This window comes from Mercurialis annua, linkage group LG2 (genome assembly GCF_937616625.2).
Source record: "Mercurialis annua linkage group LG2, ddMerAnnu1.2, whole genome shotgun sequence".
Classification (NCBI taxonomy): Eukaryota; Viridiplantae; Streptophyta; class Magnoliopsida; order Malpighiales; family Euphorbiaceae; genus Mercurialis; species Mercurialis annua.
Window position 1 is genome coordinate 13,526,227 of NC_065571.1, and position 20,004 is coordinate 13,546,230.

Sequence of the window (20,004 nt, forward strand, 5' to 3'; positions counted from 1 at the left end):
ACTAAGTATGAAACTTAGCCAAGGAAGATCCACTGAAACGAGCTATCTATTGGGCAACAATAGGACTGTGTGATCACCGGTGTTAATGAACTAGATGAGAGGTAAATATTATAAGCATACATATTGAGATTAGGTTTTAAGCCAGATGCTTATAAAGCGGCTTAAACCTAATGGGTAGTCCTGAGGTGGCAGTGATTTAAGTTCCGGCCCAGCAACCCTATACAGAGTCAAGATGGCTGTGATACATATGTATACAGCTCATCCTGTATTAAACAAGAGTTGTGCATATGCATTATATATATGATAGCACTATAACGTAATCAGGATTAGGGTTTCATTTGGATCGAGGACTGGTAATATTTTTATATACCGATATTTTGTATATACGCGATTTTGGTATTTAATTGTAAACCTATCTACTCACTCAGAAATATTTATATTTCTGACCCCGTTGTTGTTTATCATTTTCAGGTACCTAGCTACCGGGTCTGGTCGAGCTTCCACCCTTTTCCATCAGGGAAGCTTATTCTGTTATTATGTAAATAACACTTTAAACTCTTAGCTGCTGCAATAGTGTATATAGGTTCGATATGCCTGTAGCCACGTCATGGTTCCTCTGTCTATATACTCTGATAGGAATCCTGACTTTGTCTAGCTCTAATAAGTGGCTACTCAATAGGCATATGGTGTTTTATGGTGTCCCCTACGGGTGGCCAAGCTTCGTGTCTTTGGTCTGCAAAGACACTGTGTGTAGTTTTAGCTGGCCTTACGTTTGTGTGTCTGCTGTGCATGTTTTTTTATATGTTTGATATAACGCTTTGAAAAGGAAAGTGTTCGATATATTTTATTAAACATATTGTTCGGGTGCGCGGTTTGAGACAGGGCTGCCTGCGAGGCAAGGCATGTGAGCTAAGTCCCTGTACCACCGCACCGGTTTTCAAAAATGCGCGTGGGTCAGAATAACTAGGGTTATTCAACCAGCATTTCTGAAAACGCGATATCGCCTATATGAATATTTTCAGAATATGTTTTCCACGTTAAACGGAAAAATGTTTTAACGGTGTTTTCTGAAAACGGGTCGTACGCGATGTACGATATATATTTATATTTAGGAGGCGAAAAATTTATAGAGGTTTTAGGCTTGCTACGGGTTTCGGAACAACCATTCCCATTCCCTAGCGCCGGTCTCGGCTCGAGTTTCGAGGCGGAAATCGGGTCGTGACACATAATTGTCACCACATGTAACACTCTCAACTAACCCATCTCATCTTTGATCGCCACATATAATCTAATACTTCAATTCTTCAAAAATAAAAACATTTGGAAACCTTAAAATCCTCATAACCAAACACATGGACAACTTTAAAATTTTCATACAACTTCTGTAATTAACTCTTTGAATCTTTCACTTCTAACATCTCTTCGGCTCTATTTAAGACAGAACTCATCACTCAAACACAATCAAACACACTTGTTTTAGTATTAAAATGGCAATTCAATTTTTGTTAATTGCTCTCTTCTTTTTCAATTTCGCTTCTTGTCGCTAGCTTCATGCGTCAAAAATGGCGGAAAAACATGAGCTATGGGTGTCTGAATATGGAAAAACTTATAAAGATGATCAGGAGAAACTCAAACGGTATCATATTTTCAAGAGCAATGTTGAGTTCATTGAGTCGTTTAATGATGCGGGTAATTAGTCATTTGAGTTAGGGATCAATGTCACGATCCAAAATCACGAGTCGCAACCGGCTCTAGGGAATGGGAGTGGTAGCCCCAAAACCCGTAGCAAACCTGAAAATACATACAATTTTTTTGCAAATCAAATCATACTTCATATATCACAATAATATCAAAATACACACGACCCATGTTTGAAGCATACATCAGAGTTAAAGCGCTTTACAAAATAGAGTCTGCCCATTCTAAACTACTGCGGATTTGCTAGAATGATAACTTGGTCTCATGACTCGTACTACTTCCGAGAATTAAAACTTCGGAAACTTCATTCTCCAAATCGTACCTAACTCAACCTGTAAAAATTGGAGTGACAACGGGGTCAGTATAAAACTGAGTGAATACACACAATTACAAGTAATTTTACATAAAGGGTGAAAATGTTTGAAAACCTCTTTATGTAGAAAATATTCTTTTTGGATCATACTTCATATGATCTTACTTCCAAACATACTTCGTATGTTCATTCATGCTTTCATAGGTCATGTATGTATCATAAACTAAGCGTTTATGTTGTAGACGTACTTAGTACCTTTGCCTCATTCTTATATCTCATGTACGTTTATACTACGTACTTACTTGACATGTTTTGTTTACTATTATGAATTTGATTGTCTTTGTTTTTCTCATTAAGTTTCTCTGACTTTATCTTTCTGACATCGATAGAAAAGCCAACCGATGTGTTTCACATGTCTGACATCGATAGAAAAGCCAACCGATGTGTTCTCGATCACCTGACATCGATAGCCACGCCAACCGATGTATCTTATATCATATCTTAATTACTGCTCTTATCTCACATTTATTCTCGATGTATTATGCTTGATTTTATTTTTATATGAGTCCTGAGGACTATTATCGAGAATGAGTGAGATACAGGTCTCGGGATAATTCTACCAAGTTCAGCCTTGTATCTCAGTTCTTATATTTGGTTGTACCATAATACGATTCTCGTTTTACGTTTTGTTGTATTGATCCTTTATGGATCATAGCATACACATTACAATCTACAAGCATACATTCATAACACACGCACGTATGGGTATTTATTATGTTTGATAGTACATATCGGAATGTACTATACTTCCTTATTCATATTTGATCCAATACTTGTATATTATTCGATATTCGATTTGTATTATATTACTTTACCCTTCTCCAATATTTAAACATATTTGTTTCTTTCATATACTTATATTATTCTCAAAATAACATAATATGGAAAAAAATTGTTTTCAAATCATATAACATAGTACACTTTTAAACATACATGTAATATATAAAAATATACTCATATAGCCTTTCATATTAAAATATGCGACTTTATGAATATTGACGAGTAATTAAAGTGTACTCACATAAATTTTTATCCCAAAAACCGCAACGTTATCAATCTATCACGCAGGTTCCATGCGTCGTTCGATATCGTAGCTATTCCAGCTCGTCGGCCTGGTAGCTCGTTGGTACGTCCGTTACTTATCCAGATTACTTGTACGTTTAATTTATAAACGTAAACTTAGTATCGAAATCCTAAGTTGTAAACTTAAGTTATCACGATCTTATTCTAAATACGTCTTTTAACTTTGATCGTGTTCTAATACTTAGTCGAGATACTTGTTATATCTCTCGTTTGTTGATTTTTAATCATAGGTTCTTTAAATCTCGAAACCCATTTCGAACACGTCAAGTTCGATATCCAAATTTCAAGTTTTCTGGGTTCGTGTTTCCTTTTCAATGTCCGACACTCTCAAAGTCGGAAGTTAGGTCAAAACGGGGCGAAAATGCATAAACTGTTGGCTGTCTCTATGCGTGCGCACAACCTGGTATGCGCCCGCACACATTTGTGTGCGCCCGCACACATTTCTGTGCGGTCTTTCGCACACCCCGAAATCCATTTCCGGGTATTCTGACGTGCTCAAACTCGATTCCGTCATGCTCCTACCTCTATTTAACACAACTTAACTCCAAATTCATCAAAACGACAATAGAAACGTGATTACGATTCGGTTGATTCGTTTAAAAACAAAATAACCCTAATCCTATCATTTCAACATCAAAATCCATCAAATTACCTCGATTTGATGCTCGTGGTAGATAGGGAATTGAATTCTGAACGAATCTATATAAAGAACGCTCGATTTGGACGAGAAACGGCGAAACCGCGGCGGATCGAATTGATCGTCACTTCCTTCTCTAATACTCTCCTCCCCTTCTGGATACTTTCTTCTTTCCTTATTCATAAGGAAAGGTTATATATATATATATATATATATATATATATACATATCTTGGTTAACTTGCCACTTTAATCCTTCATTTCTTTAACTTAAACCATTTCTCTTTTAAACTTATCCTTTTAATCCAATGGTTAAATATCCGCTTTAACTCAATTACTTACGTATTATTTATATCCAAATAAATAATACTAGCTCAAAATTATTATTTTCCGTCAATAATCTTTTAAATTGCTATTCATGAGGCCTAATTGGCTAACTTACACTTTGGTCCTTGAAACTTTTCAAAAGTTGCAATTTAGCCCAAAACGTATCGGCGTCCAAATTTTAAAAGATCTCCGATTGGCCCGAAACTTTTACCACAGATACTATAAGACATTTCACGGACCTTAGCGAAATAATTTCCATTACGGGATTTATTTTTTATTTTATATTAATTTTCTAACTTTTTCTCAAATCCCGCTAAATTGCTTAATAATATTAGTCTAAATTCCTGATACTATTAAATTAAATCCATAATTATTTAATTTATCAGAATTCGCGACACGTGACACGATTTAATTACTTTAAAATATATTGGGTATTACAATTAATTAATTTGCAGATTTAACTAATGAAGAATTTACAGCTTATTCGACTAGTTATAAAAAGCCGAGTAGTTTAATAATGGCGGTAACAGCGTTTAAGTATGAGAATGTTACTAATCCGCCTTCCGAAATAGATTGGACAGACAAACATGCTGTTACGAGTGTTAAGGATCAAGGACAGTGTGGTAAGTGACATGATCTCAAACATTTTCCTTTCTATTTAATGCGTTTTTATATTAAATATTTTGGTTAAACCTTTTATTTTTTTAATTATAATAAGTTATAGCTAAATACGTTCAATAGAATTAGTTAAAATCAGTACTTCTAAAACTTACAAGTTTTATTAGTATTGACACAATATTCATTTTAATTTTTTGATTCATAAAATCATTTGTTATATATATATTTTAAATATTCAAACATATAATTTCTCCATATTAACCATTTTTCTGAGCATTTTTGTTTTCATATAACTTAACTCACGGGCGAGCTTGCTATATGTAATAACCCGGAATTTTGAATTATTAAATTAAGCTATATGTCGTAATTTGGACGATCGGAATTATAAGAAGTGATATTTAAATTCAAATGGAGAATTTAAATATTTAAGGAAACCCATAAAAATATTGAAATCATAAGAAATTATTTTGGAAATTTTTGGATAAGTATAATAGTATGACAATTTTGGAATGACGAACTTCCAAAATTCATATCTTCCTATTCCGACATCAGAATTCGATGATCTATATGTCAAATCGAAGCTATCGACGTCCTCTTCAAGAAATTTAAAGAACAATGCAGCTCAAATCGAACCGCTGGGTTCGTCAGGATTTAGGTAACCAGGACGAAGGAAACGTATTATTTAAATTCAAATTGAGAATTTAAATAATCGAGGAAGCTTATTAATATATTTGGAGTCCAAGGAATAAATTTGAGAATTTTTGGACGAAAAAATATATTTTAGCCGGACTGCAATTGGACTGCATAATTAATAAAGAAAATTCATTATAAAATAAAATAGACGTCCCGAGATAATAATTTGGAAGTTATTATTCATGAAATAATATTCGAAAATTATTGAGAAAGTTTAATTTCGAATATTGCAAAAGTTACTTTTATTTACGAAATTGCCACAAGGGCAAACTTGTAATTTTACCTAGACTAATAAATATTCTAAGTCTTCTTCCCCACTTCATTTCCAGAAAATTTCTTTTACCTTCATTGTTGAATGCTCTCAACTCACCATTTACCCTTAGCTGTATTATTTATTTGTTATTTCTCAATAATTCCTTAACGAAAAACGTTAGAAATCACCCGCTAATTACTAATCTACAATTGCATGTAGGATCAAGGTATAATTGCTAGCTCAAAACTTTGTGTTAATTTTCTGCTTTCAATTAAGCTTAAAGTATGTGTTTTAGTTGTTGAAATTTGTGGTTTAATTGTGTTTAATTCGGTTTTTGTGTATAATTTTGATATATTCGGTTTTAATAAATTTTTATGTATGGGAAATTAAATTAATTTTAATTTATGGGCTGATGTTAAATATTATTTGTATATATGTTTTAAAATGTGATTTTCATGGGTTAAAAGTGTTAAAAATGGTGGGTAATTAGTTTAAAGAGATGAGTTTCGGTTTTTGATTGTTTTAAAACTCAAAAATTGTTAAAATGTGGGTATTTAAGTTAAATTTAATTTCTGGGCTGATTTATGTTTTTGATAAATTAAATATATTTATTGGTTAAATTTTCATGAGATTAAAGTGTTAAAGTGATGAGTTTTGGTGGTTTAATAATCGGTTTTGGTTATTAATTGTTTAATCGGTTTTAAATTATTAAAACCATGAAAAATAATTTATTTTGGATTTAGGGGCTGCTGTTTTTAAAATATTAAATTAAAATATGTATTGGTTGATTTTTGGGTGATTAAAATTGTGTAAAAATGATTCTTGAACGTTTTAACGGTTTTAAAGCTCATCGGAACTTGGCCGGAATCCGGTGACCAGAACTTGGTGACCGGAGTGATCAAACCATAGTTGGGATTCTGAGTTTGAGAGTTGATGATTTATTAAATTTGGTTTGATTTGGACTTGATTGTCAAAATTTAAAGTTTAGGGGTTAAAATATAATTTTGTAAAAATAAAGGACCAATCTGTAATTTAACCATATTTCCAGATTATTGATGTGTATAATCTGATGTGAAATGATTTTGAGAATTTTAAAGAATTTTGATGATTTTTGAAAGAATTGGATATGTTTGCCGAAAACTAGAGTTTTTGAGTTAAATTGTATTTTTTCCAAAATTGAGGGATTACATGCTATGTTAGCCAAATATTCCAGAGTATGTAAGTTAATAATCTGAGATAAAATGATTTTGTTGATTCTAAAATTTATTGATTTACGAAAGGACCTAAATGGTCAATTTTGAAAAGTTTGAGGGTATTTTGGTATTTTAACCAAAAGTGGAATTTAAGCTAATGCGAGGCTGTTTTAATAAATTTAAATAAATAACCTTGAAGTGGAAAGTATTATTCTATATAAAGAAATATATTTTATATATTAAAGAATATTTATGAAAAGTGAAATATTTAAATGAATATTTCTGAAAAATGGTTTTATGTGTAAAAAGAGATAAGTAAAGAAAAATTACATGAATAGAATAAGTTATGAACTTATTAAATAAGAAATTATTTGGAGGATAGAATTAATTAATTAAATTTAATTAAGATGGTATAGAATTAATTCTAGAGTTAGGATTTTATTAATTAAGAGAATTAATATTTTGATCCTAACTAGATTCAACAAGTTGTCGGGCTACCGGGTCGGAGGACCAAGGGAATTAACGGAGTTTATCTTAAGGAGCATTGACGGAGTAATACCGTAGTTAAACGGTTTCTGTGAATACATGTTTTTACATTTCGCTATTCGTAAAGTCTCATATTTTAACATACTGTGTGATAAATGTGTTGCGGTGTTATATGTTTACATGCCTTGTATGGATGTATGTTTTATGTATATACTATATGTATATATTATTTTGATATAGAAAGGCACACACATAGTTTTGAAAATTATTATGCAATTGCTTATGCCTGAATGTGTGTTACATCGGTTGGCTTCGCTATCGATGTCAGGATTGTGTGTGTGTGTGTTACATCGGTTGGCTTCGCTATCGATGTCAGGATTGTGTGTGTGTGTGTAATATCCCGTAAAATTTTAAATTTATTTTGGTTAATTTCCGACGTGGTTCCGGATGTGTTTTGAGGGGTATTTGAAGTTTCGTAAATTAATTGTGGTTCGATTCATTTTCGGTTCGGTTTTTAAAAAAAAAATATAAACTTCTTCCTTGGGTCTTGGTTCAACCAAATGGTTGAACCAAGGAATTAAACCAGGTCTCGTAAGAGACCTGATGTTTTCCCGTACGGTCTCGTACGGGACTGTGCCTGTCCCGTACGGGACTGTGCAAATTTTGCACTGGTCTCGTACGAGACCAGGCTGTCCCGAACGAGAACTCAGCATTTTTGCTGAGTCTCGTTCGAGACTGGTAACGGCAGTTAGGAGGCTTAATTTCTGCCGTTACCATTCTGATTTCTTTCCCTTTTTAGCTGATTTGATTCCTCATTTTCCTTCTCTACATATTCAGCTAGCCCTAGCCACCATCCTTCTCTTTTCCCTTCATGATTTTCACCTCCAAAATCTGCTCCAATGTAATATCCCATATTTTTTTTATTATCTTATTTTATTTAATTTAAATTTTATGACGTATTATATTTTAAATTTGAATTTTTGGATAAAATTTTATAGATGAATATTTTTTTTGAGTGCATTTAAAATATTTTAACTCCAATTTACTTATATATAAATACACACACACGTGTTTTACCATTCATCTCATTGCCCTAATTCAATAACAAAACTCAGACTCCTCCTTTTTATTTTTCGGCGGAAAGTGGCATTGTCTTTATGCGATTATTATTTCCTTCCTCTGCAATTTGAAAAGAGGTAATCTATTATTTTTCATTATTTTATTCTAATACATTTGTTAGGAAAAAATTTCACCACCCATGTATTAGTCCATGTCATCAACGTAACTTTTCCATTTGTATAATTCTTGTCCATCATTGTTTCGTCTTTTTGTGATGCCATGGGTTAATGGAAAAATAATCTATTTCTTATGCTTTTTTTGAAGAATTAATCATTATTATATTAATTATTAATTTGGTAAATTCCATCATTTTTATCTTTTGAAATCTTGGTTGCGGCTTTTGTTTACTGTATTGTTAATGTTAGGTTTGCTCTTATGTTGAAGATGACGAGGTGTCTTTGGCTTATTGGCTGCTTTGATTTTTTTTTTGGTTAAAGGTTTTTTTAGGTCATTGATTTATTTTGCTTTTAACATATTGATTCCTTAACTTATTTATTAACTGTTTTATAATTGATTTTTAATTTAAGTTACAAATTTAGTTTCGACTATTACTTCGACGATTTAATTGTTAATTATGATTTTAAATTACTTTGGGTACCATTATTTTAATTCTAGAATTAATATTAATCTTATTATAATTTAAATAATTTTTAATTAAATTATTTATTTGGACTATATTCAATAGGGAGTTGAATCTGTTTGTTAAATGAAAGAGATGGGTAAGTGACTAAAGTGGTATTTAGGTTTTTTTGGTTTAAATCAATAAAATTTTTAAGTTAAATTTTATCTACTGATTAATTGATTTTGATTTTAATTTGGGGAATTCATGTTAAATTAATAAGTTGACAGTTTGGTAATATTATTTTTAAATCTACAAAATAATATTTGAGTTATTAAAAATTCAATTAACAATTATTATTAATTATTATTTAATGGTTAATTAGAGATTTCGGGCTTAGCGTGCCAATGTGATTGAGTTTATATTTTTAAACTTTGGATTTCGTTATATAAAATTTGACAAATTGAAATCGACGATTATTTTATAATTTAAATTAATATAATTACTGGGGTAATTATATTTGATTTTAAATATCTTTTTGGTATGTCATTTTGGCTAAATTATAATTTAGCTCTTAAACGTTTTTAAAATTTGTCTGATTAAGTTTTTGGTTGTAACTTGGGTTACTTAGAATTGAAGTTATTGAGTTCCGCTTTTAAAATGGATTAATATTTTGTTAAATTGTTTTATAAATATAAACTCGGGTTTATATTTGATAAACGTTTTGAGTCGGATTAGACTTGGGTCATCCGACAAGTGAGGTTAGCTTGGTAGTTATTGGTAACTCGGCAAACCCACTATTTGTAAATTATTTATTATTTAAAGTTATTAAATAATATTTATAAATTGGATTTTAAGCGAGAACTCAATAGACTTATATTAATTGGGTTTTATTACCTTTTTGATATATTTGTGTTACTTTGGATTGTTTATTACTACGTGTTAATTGTGCCAGTCTTATGTGGTGTCTAGTACTCTCTAGAGTTAGGGTCTGATTTTAATAATTATTTTATTGTCTAGACTCGTCTACTGTTCGTGCTTCAGAGGCGAATCAGAGTTAGTTGCTTGCCGGTATTTCACGTGGATTAGCAAGCAGTGAGTTTGTACTTACTATTTACCGCTTTATTAAGTAAATTGTTATTTTGATATTAAATATATATACTGTACGTATATTTCGAACTGTTTTTATATTATGGCTTCTAGTTGGAACATGCTACCTAATGGGCATCATTAGGACTGCGTGCGCACCGGTAATGATCTGGGAAAGGTAATTATGGTAATGTGGTAACTCGGTGTGAGCATAGCTCTCGGGACCAAGTAGAGTAACTCGGTGTAGCTCAGCTCTCGGGACTCTGGTATAAGTGTGGTCAGTGGTAACTCGGTGTAGCTCAGCTCTCGGGACCAGACCTGTTGGATTATGTTTATTATTTAGAATTGTGGATTAGGGTTCCAACTATTATTCGTAATATCGTTGTGAAGTGTTTTAAACGATTTTAAAGGTTTTCCACGTAATAAATGTAGATAGTGGTATAAACTCATCTCAGTATATCTGACCCCGTTGCTTTTCCCAATTTTTCCCAGGGTTATGATCTGAGAGAGTCTGGTGATCTCCGCATTTACTTTTCCTCGGAGGTTCCATTTATTTTAGTAGAACTATCAAACTATTTTATTCTTAGACTGCAGTAGTTGACTAGACGTCTTTATTATTATTACAGTTGTTTGTCGGATTGGTCTGACTAGTTATATTGCTCTGACATATTATATGATTTATTCAGATTATTTATGTTATGCCTATTTTTAGACTCAGAATTGGATAAGCTTGTTATGTTAATTAATGAATATTATAACTACTAGATTTATGCTGAAGTCTCGGTTGCCCCCGAGCATTGGTTTTCTGCAGGTTTAATTAATTTGTATGTTATAAGTAAGGCTAGCTACGGGTGTTGGTACTACATTACCCATGCCCTAGCGCCGGTCACGATTCATGAAAATGGGTCGTGACAAACTTGGTATCAGAGCTTTGGTTCCAAACCAAGGCCATTGCTTGCTATGTGTTTACTCTGTTAAGTATCGTTGTGTCTTAGGAACTACTGCGGAATTAGGATTCGTGTCTTGTCTTTTAAACGTCATCATTTGTTTTCAAACCTTCAGCCTACATCCTATAGGTGATGTCTGTCAGTCCTTATTTGGTATTGATGCTTTGATTGACAATTTATTTCACTTGGATGTTAATTGCTGTGTTTTACCATGTTGAGATTATTTCACTAGGGTGAGTATTATTGCTTTTGATTTCTCGGGAAATCATTGGTTGGTAAATCTTCCCTAAAGACTCATACTTGGGTATGATGTTTGACAAAACTTGTCGTTTATGCCTAAAACGATTTAGAATATATGGTAATGTTACAGTTATTTTACGTGATGCGTTGAACTGCTTTTGTCTTGTTAATAAAGTACATCTTGGCTTTGGCCTCAATTGTTGATGTTAAATGTGATCGTATGTTGGACGCTAGCCTTATTTTTCAATTAAAGAGATTTTGGGTTAAACCTTAAAACGTGTTTGATGGTCATGCATTGTTTGACCACATGTTGATTTAGAGATTCTTATCGAGAATATTGTTTTATCCGATTTGTATTTCGACATAGAGTTATAAGAGAAGTTTAATTTTTAAATTCTTAAAAAGATGGTTTTTGGTTGAGTTGCCAGTAAATATTTTGAAATATTATGTTTGGTCTGGTGTTAACAAGCGATGGTTTCAAATGATGTTTTATGAGATAAGTCATTGTTTTAAGAATTCAACGTTGAAGTTATTTTATCATGTTGTAGTATGCCAGCATTTTAATTTTTGAGATTTACAGAATAGATGTTTGAAATTAAAGATTTCTCAATTGAGTTTAAATTACCGTTTAGCAGTTGGTTTAAATTGAGCTCCAAAAAAAAAAAAAAAAAAATTTGAAAGGGTGGAAATTTATTTAAAATACTTTTCCGGATTTACAAATATTTTAAATACGTTTTATAAACGATTGTTTTGGGTTCGACTTGGGTCACCAAAAAAATTTAGGAGTTGAGCTTGGTAGTTGTAATGACTCGGTTAGCTCGATAATTTTATTGTCTGAGATACTTGAGTATACGTTCTAAAACAACTGATTAATAAGAAGAGATTTTTACGAACTGTGATTTTGTTATAACCTTGGGGCTCAGCAAAATTTGAAAATTTTCGTATTTAATTTTAATTTTAAAACGAATTTTAAAGCGTACTATTAAAGGACGATATAATTACATGGTAAATTTGTAAAGAGATTTCAAGGAAATGTTGTGGCATATCCTGATTTGTTTTAAGTATGCTTGAGTTAATTGTGTTCAATGGCATGGTTACGTGGTTTGCGATTTACAGATTTGTTATCTTGTGATCAGAATTTGTGTTTTTATAACTCGCTTGTCTGTTGGACTAAGTTGAATGTTTTAGTTTTGTCTCTTCGTGCGGTGTAGCACGTGAGATGATCTAATCATGTGGTTATGGTTGGCTTACCTTGATGTATAGTTTTGACCTTTGAGTTAGATCTTCTTTTAAATCTTGTTTCCCTTTTGTTTCGGTTTTGGGTTGCGCGGGGCTTTACTATTTCTGTTTTGTGGATCGAAACCCTTGGGTTTCGATATCGAGGAATACAAGGGAGGTACTTCCTTTGGATTGGTTGATGATTTCTGATTATCCTAGGATGGGTATTGCAAACTCTGAACCGAAAAGATAGATCGATGTATTAATACACTGGTGTTTCCATCAAGTCTGATGATGCGATGCGGGAGCTGGCGGTAAATTTTTTAGGGACATATTTGATGTGCTTTTTCTTTGGAAATAAGTTTCAGTAGGGTTGAGGTTGGTTGGACACTTAATGTGTTAAGTTTTAGCAAGTTATCAAGTTAAATTGTTATATAACATTGAATGATGATAGATTGCAAGTACGAAATTTGAGGAATATTTTTGAGGATTCGAGTGCACACCTCACAGAGTGTAACGTCTAGCACATGATTTATTGGGAAATGGATTTCAAAGGTTGATTCGTTAAAATATTTGAAATATTTTCAACACGTAATTGTGCCCAGACATATCATGAACATGCATTTTAAATGTCACGAATAGGATTGCATTGAGCATAAAGTATGTTCACTAAATAAAGATAAATTAATAATTAATACATGCATAATAGTACATGCATCACGTGCATAGAAATGATTAGGGTTGGATGCAACTCTTTGGGGATGAGAGATGTCATCACCCTGGCGCACAATTATGTAAAATGGATTTTATCAATAAAGTGATTTGGAAAAAAAAAATGTTTTGAAATAATCTCGCGAGTCCCTTTGGGGTAAATATATTTATAAAGTTGTGGAATTTCAAATGATTTTAAAACCGATACCGAAAGGTAGCTAGACAAATACTCTGTGATGATAGTGATGATTATTGGACGTTTACGTTGTGAGCGATTGGTCTGTAGAATCAGAATCTTGTAGTTATAAGAAAGAATGATTTTGAGGTTGCGCTCGAGGTATAGTTGCACCAAGTGCGGAATATGGTTAGATTCAGATTAGAAAGTGTTCGTGATAACTTTTGATTTGTGATTTTAGAGATTTGTGGATTAAGGATGTTGGTTATGCTCATGTGTATGTATACACTGTATTTCTTTTTTAAAAAAAAAAAAAAAAAAAAAGAGACCTTATCTTTTCAAAATGTAATTAGTCCAAATAATTTTGTATCGATATAAGGTATGTTTATAAACCGGAGATTTACATTGCTGATTTTACCTTTCTGATGAGAGGGAGAAATTTTGTCAAAATTGATTCAAAAGGGATAATAAATTTTTTCGCTTGAGCGATTTCTTCAATTTTGTTTTTGTTTGAAAAAAAAAAAAAAAAATTTGAAGCGACTTAAAAATTTTGGGATGCTTGAAACATCAATGTGTATTTTGAATACGGAAAATTCGGCCACAGTGGTTTTTTTTTTTTGTATAAATTATTAAAAAGTGTATTAGCAAGTTTGAAATAAAAAAAAAAAACATAAATTTTTGTCAATTGAACTGTTTTATAGATTTGCAAATGTATTGGAAAGTAAGAGGAAATTTCGGATTTAAATGTGGAGGTCTTGAAATTTTTCAAGGGTTTGCAAAACCGATGATTTTTCAACGGTAAGGGTATTTTGATTTCGAACGAAAAGGAGGTGTAAGACGTAGAGTCTTTTAATCAAAGTGGAACTTCTTTTTGTGTATAAAATATTTGATATTAAAAGATTTTATACCCACAGGAGTTGGTTTTGAGCATAACTAACAATCTGATCGTATTGATCTCTCGTTGTATACGAGGCTGTAGTCAATTGATTGAATAATTTTGAGGATTTGAATTCGATTTTGTTATATGAGGTAGTTGATTTAAAAATCGAAATCGCGGTTAATAGGTTTCGACAACTAAAATAGGTTGATTGATTTTGTTATAGAGGGTATTATCGTAATAATGAATATCGTTGGGTCATTTGTTGAACCCTTGGTAAGGGTGACAAATTTTATGTTGTCAGATGCAGTCAATGTGCAGAGTAGTCATGGCGTTATGTTTCTGAGTGATTGGAAGAATCATTATGATGGATATTGTTTATAATTGATATAGAAATTTATTTTGTATTCATGAGAGATGTTCGCTTTTCTTTGAATTGCGTTACGAGTTTTTGTGTTGTGGATTCACAAGTTAATAGTATTATCGAGCTGGTACCAATCGTTAGGATTAGATGATTATTATCATGTTTGTTTTGGAACCGAAATATTTTCTGAAATTATTGGGTTTTGTTATCGGCCATTTTGAAGTAGAGATGCTATAAGTAAAAGGAAGTAAGGGTTTAGGAATGATAGATTTTATCAACTATATTGCAATGTTATTGTTTTGTTTGAGGCAAAAGAGTTTGGAGTTGTAGAGCTATAGTTGAGCTTAACGCTTAACCATGTATGATAATGAGGATTTTGTAATAGATGAGTTTCGAGCTGGCTTTGGAAACCACTCCGGTATAGAAAAATGGTGACTCTCAGTTGAATAAATTGTGTTATTATGAGTTGGAGCATCTACTGCTAGAAACAGGATTTGGTGCATAAGTGTGTTGTGATCGCTTATATTGCGAGCCAGTGTCGGTTATGCGATTGGAGATTGGATCTCAATTATCCTAGTATATTAGCCGAGTGTTGGGTAGTAGAGCTTGTTGTATCTTAGTTGAACTGCCCTAGAGTTATGTTATCGTTATGCCTAGTGGAAGTTGTGTTAGTACTTTGGTGACCTTTGAGTGTGTTCAGTTTTTGCAACTGAAGGTTTTGGATTGTTTTGAGGGACAACCTGTTAAATTTTGCTTACGCGCGTGCGTATGCCGTTGGTCATGGAATACCATCAACGACAGTGGGTTGGTTTCTTGGTTTTGATCTGTTATTTAATGACAGAGGTCGTGTGCAGTTTCGTTATATTTTGTTGTCCTAATTTACGATAGGTATCTTGTGGATGTGTTTTCTTATCGGCTTTGTACATTTTGTTTAACTGGATGTGTAACTTTATGTTATGTGGTATGTCGATAGTTTTATTTAAATTCGAGGACGAATTTTTAATTAGTTGGGGAGAATGTAATATCCCATATTTTTTTTATTATCTTATTTTATTTAATTTAAATTTTATGACGTATTATATTTTAAATTTGAATTTTTGGATAAAATTTTATAGATGAATATTTTTTTTGAGTGCATTTAAAATATTTTAACTCCAATTTACTTATATATAAATACACACACACGTGTTTTACCATTCATCTCATTGCCCTAATTCAATAACAAAACTCAGACTCCTCCTTTTTATTTTTCGGCGGAAAGTGGCATTGTCTTTATGCGATTATTATTTCCTTCCTCTGCAATTTGAAAAGAGGTAATCTATTATTTTTCATTATTTTATTCTAATACATTTGTTAGGAAAAAATTTCACCACCCATGTATTAGTCCATGTCATCAACGTAACTTTTCCATTTGTATAATTCTTGTCCATCATTGTTTCGTCTTTTTGTGATGCCATGGGTTAATGGAAAAATAATCTATTTCTTATGCTTTTTTTGAAGAATTAATCATTATTATATTAATTATTAATTTGGTAAATTCCATCATTTTTATCTTTTGAAATCTTGGTTGCGGCTTTTGTTTACTGTATTGTTAATGATAGGTTTGCTCTTATGTTGAAGATGACGAGGTGTCTTTGGCTTATTGGCTGCTTTGATTTTTTTTTTGGTTAAAGGTTTTTTTAGGTCATTGATTTATTTTGCTTTTAACATATTGATTCCTTAACTTATTTATTAACTGTTTTATAATTGATTTTTAATTTAAGTTACAAATTTAGTTTCGACTATTACTTCGACGATTTAATTGTTAATTATGATTTTAAATTACTTTGGGTACCATTATTTTAATTCTAGAATTAATATTAATCTTATTATAATTTAAATAATTTTTAATTAAATTATTTATTTGGACTATATTCAATAGGGAGTTGAATCTGTTTGTTAAATGAAAGAGATGGGTAAGTGACTAAAGTGGTATTTAGGTTTTTTTGGTTTAAATCAATAAAATTTTTAAGTTAAATTTTATCTACTGATTAATTGATTTTGATTTTAATTTGGGGAATTCATGTTAAATTAATAAGTTGACAGTTTGGTAATATTATTTTTAAATCTACAAAATAATATTTGAGTTATTAAAAATTCAATTAACAATTATTATTAATTATTATTTAATGGTTAATTAGAGATTTCGGGCTTAGCGTGCCAATGTGATTGAGTTTATATTTTTAAACTTTGGATTTCGTTATATAAAATTTGACAAATTGAAATCGACGATTATTTTATAATTTAAATTAATATAATTACTGGGGTAATTATATTTGATTTTAAATATCTTTTTGGTATGTCATTTTGGCTAAATTATAATTTAGCTCTTAAACGTTTTTAAAATTTGTCTGATTAAGTTTTTGGTTGTAACTTGGGTTACTTAGAATTGAAGTTATTGAGTTCCGCTTTTAAAATGGATTAATATTTTGTTAAATTGTTTTATAAATATAAACTCGGGTTTATATTTGATAAACGTTTTGAGTCGGATTAGACTTGGGTCATCCGACAAGTGAGGTTAGCTTGGTAGTTATTGGTAACTCGGCAAACCCACTATTTGTAAATTATTTATTATTTAAAGTTATTAAATAATATTTATAAATTGGATTTTAAGCGAGAACTCAATAGACTTATATTAATTGGGTTTTATTACCTTTTTGATATATTTGTGTTACTTTGGATTGTTTATTACTACGTGTTAATTGTGCCAGTCTTATGTGGTGTCTAGTACTCTCTAGAGTTAGGGTCTGATTTTAATAATTATTTTATTGTCTAGACTCGTCTACTGTTCGTGCTTCAGAGGCGAATCAGAGTTAGTTGCTTGCCGGTATTTCACGTGGATTAGCAAGCAGTGAGTTTGTACTTACTATTTACCGCTTTATTAAGTAAATTGTTATTTTGATATTAAATATATATACTGTACGTATATTTCGAACTGTTTTTATATTATGGCTTCTAGTTGGAACATGCTACCTAATGGGCATCATTAGGACTGCGTGCGCACCGGTAATGATCTGGGAAAGGTAATTATGGTAATGTGGTAACTCGGTGTGAGCATAGCTCTCGGGACCAAGTAGAGTAACTCGGTGTAGCTCAGCTCTCGGGACTCTGGTATAAGTGTGGTCAGTGGTAACTCGGTGTAGCTCAGCTCTCGGGACCAGACCTGTTGGATTATGTTTATTATTTAGAATTGTGGATTAGGGTTCCAACTATTATTCGTAATATCGTTGTGAAGTGTTTTAAACGATTTTAAAGGTTTTCCACGTAATAAATGTAGATAGTGGTATAAACTCATCTCAGTATATCTGACCCCGTTGCTTTTCCCAATTTTTCCCAGGGTTATGATCTGAGAGAGTCTGGTGATCTCCGCATTTACTTTTCCTCGGAGGTTCCATTTATTTTAGTAGAACTATCAAACTATTTTATTCTTAGACTGCAGTAGTTGACTAGACGTCTTTATTATTATTACAGTTGTTTGTCGGATTGGTCTGACTAGTTATATTGCTCTGACATATTATATGATTTATTCAGATTATTTATGTTATGCCTATTTTTAGACTCAGAATTGGATAAGCTTGTTATGTTAATTAATGAATATTATAACTACTAGATTTATGCTGAAGTCTCGGTTGCCCCCGAGCATTGGTTTTCTGCAGGTTTAATTAATTTGTATGTTATAAGTAAGGCTAGCTACGGGTGTTGGTACTACATTACCCATGCCCTAGCGCCGGTCACGATTCATGAAAATGGGTCGTGACAAACTTGGTATCAGAGCTTTGGTTCCAAACCAAGGCCATTGCTTGCTATGTGTTTACTCTGTTAAGTATCGTTGTGTCTTAGGAACTACTGCGGAATTAGGATTCGTGTCTTGTCTTTTAAACGTCATCATTTGTTTTCAAACCTTCAGCCTACATCCTATAGGTGATGTCTGTCAGTCCTTATTTGGTATTGATGCTTTGATTGACAATTTATTTCACTTGGATGTTAATTGCTGTGTTTTACCATGTTGAGATTATTTCACTAGGGTGAGTATTATTGCTTTTGATTTCTCGGGAAATCATTGGTTGGTAAATCTTCCCTAAAGACTCATACTTGGGTATGATGTTTGACAAAACTTGTCGTTTATGCCTAAAACGATTTAGAATATATGGTAATGTTACAGTTATTTTACGTGATGCGTTGAACTGCTTTTGTCTTGTTAATAAAGTACATCTTGGCTTTGGCCTCAATTGTTGATGTTAAATGTGATCGTATGTTGGACGCTAGCCTTATTTTTCAATTAAAGAGATTTTGGGTTAAACCTTAAAACGTGTTTGATGGTCATGCATTGTTTGACCACATGTTGATTTAGAGATTCTTATCGAGAATATTGTTTTATCCGATTTGTATTTCGACATAGAGTTATAAGAGAAGTTTAATTTTTAAATTCTTAAAAAGATGGTTTTTGGTTGAGTTGCCAGTAAATATTTTGAAATATTATGTTTGGTCTGGTGTTAACAAGCGATGGTTTCAAATGATGTTTTATGAGATAAGTCATTGTTTTAAGAATTCAACGTTGAAGTTATTTTATCATGTTGTAGTATGCCAGCATTTTAATTTTTGAGATTTACAGAATAGATGTTTGAAATTAAAGATTTCTCAATTGAGTTTAAATTACCGTTTAGCAGTTGGTTTAAATTGAGCTCCAAAAAAAAAAAAAAAAAAAATTTGAAAGGGTGGAAATTTATTTAAAATACTTTTCCGGATTTACAAATATTTTAAATACGTTTTATAAACGATTGTTTTGGGTTCGACTTGGGTCACCAAAAAAATTTAGGAGTTGAGCTTGGTAGTTGTAATGACTCGGTTAGCTCGATAATTTTATTGTCTGAGATACTTGAGTATACGTTCTAAAACAACTGATTAATAAGAAGAGATTTTTACGAACTGTGATTTTGTTATAACCTTGGGGCTCAGCAAAATTTGAAAATTTTCGTATTTAATTTTAATTTTAAAACGAATTTTAAAGCGTACTATTAAAGGACGATATAATTACATGGTAAATTTGTAAAGAGATTTCAAGGAAATGTTGTGGCATATCCTGATTTGTTTTAAGTATGCTTGAGTTAATTGTGTTCAATGGCATGGTTACGTGGTTTGCGATTTACAGATTTGTTATCTTGTGATCAGAATTTGTGTTTTTATAACTCGCTTGTCTGTTGGACTAAGTTGAATGTTTTAGTTTTGTCTCTTCGTGCGGTGTAGCACGTGAGATGATCTAATCATGTGGTTATGGTTGGCTTACCTTGATGTATAGTTTTGACCTT

At 31.7% G+C, this 20,004-nt stretch overlaps 1 pseudogene; it reads left to right on the top strand.

The window, feature by feature from the left end:
• Positions 1–1,351: 1,351 nt before the first annotated feature.
• The window catches only part of LOC126668227 (senescence-specific cysteine protease SAG39-like), a 37,215-nt pseudogene continuing 18,562 nt past the window's right edge, over positions 1,352–20,004 (top strand).